Below are 1,129 nucleotides of genomic sequence, written 5' to 3' on the forward strand. Positions count from 1 at the left end.
AAATATTTCTGGAGAATTAAAAAAAAATTACAAAGAATAATTTAAATCTTAGAAAATTATAAAAATTTCAAAATATGTCTGTATTTGTAAGTTATGGTCATAAGCATATGACTTCAAAGATTTATCAAGTTTTTTTCATTATGGGAACCAGAGTATTATATAGTTGCTCCTGTGTGTGTGTGCACTGTATGGGGGCATATGCGCATTCATTTGTGGAATACTTCAGAAATTTGCACATTGTCTTTGTGCAGGGGACATGCTAAACCTCTCTGTATCTTTCCAATTTTAGTATGAGTGCTACTGAAGTACTACTATAGGATTGTGGTTAATATGAATAATAATAATTAAAAAATGGCCATAATTTTTTTTAAATATTACAAATAGTGGTCACATAGTCTTCATTTTACTTCAGAAGTAGAGAGAACAAAGTTTCTAAATCACTAACTATGCTGGACTTGAGGACACTAGAAAAGAAAATGTTGATTTTTATTGATAATTATATTGAAAATTACTGATAATTATTAAAGTGTACATGTTTTAAATAATATTAGACATTTTCATTTTTAAAAAATTAAATAGTGGAATCTTATCAATCTGAAACACATGATAGTGATGGAATATTGTTCTTGATAATCATGGGTTTCTGTGTATCCCTGAAATACAACCACATCAAGGAAAGGGGAACTTAAAAAAGAATACTTATTATTGTACCATTTGATTCATTCCTGTGTTATGTAGTCTGGGTATCAGTGTGCCAGAAAATTTAGCCTTTACATTTCCAAAAGATATTTTCTAAAGGCTTTGCTAATATACTGTTTCTTGTTACTTCTCAAAGTCATCTCGTTCTTTTTCCCCTCTTTTATATTGAATATCTTGATAGCAGGAAATAAAGAAGATAAATATGTTTTCTTGACATTAAGATCAAGAAACTTCATAAACAATATGTTTCTATGGCTGTAGTGCTTCTGTGCATGCCCATGTACATGTTAATTTCATAAGGTTTTAATCCTTGACTCCACTATTGGAGATTACTGGCACAGGCTTTCTATTTATAATCTCACAGAAGTGATTTTTGAAGAAGGAATAATCTTTGTTGTGTTATTTACTGCATGTAGTGCAGCTCAGTAAA

General features: G+C 29.7%; 1 non-coding gene across 1 annotated transcript; it reads right to left on the reverse strand.

Moving 5' to 3' along the window:
* Positions 1-206: 206 nt before the first annotated feature.
* LOC125105787 (U6 spliceosomal RNA) lies at positions 207-309 on the reverse strand. Its single transcript, XR_007129049.1, has one exon. It is a non-coding gene; the product is annotated as a U6 spliceosomal RNA (small nuclear RNA).
* Positions 310-1,129: the final 820 nt, after the last annotated feature.

This window comes from Lutra lutra, chromosome 7 (genome assembly GCF_902655055.1).
Source record: "Lutra lutra chromosome 7, mLutLut1.2, whole genome shotgun sequence".
In the NCBI taxonomy this organism is placed as follows: Eukaryota; Metazoa; Chordata; class Mammalia; order Carnivora; family Mustelidae; genus Lutra; species Lutra lutra.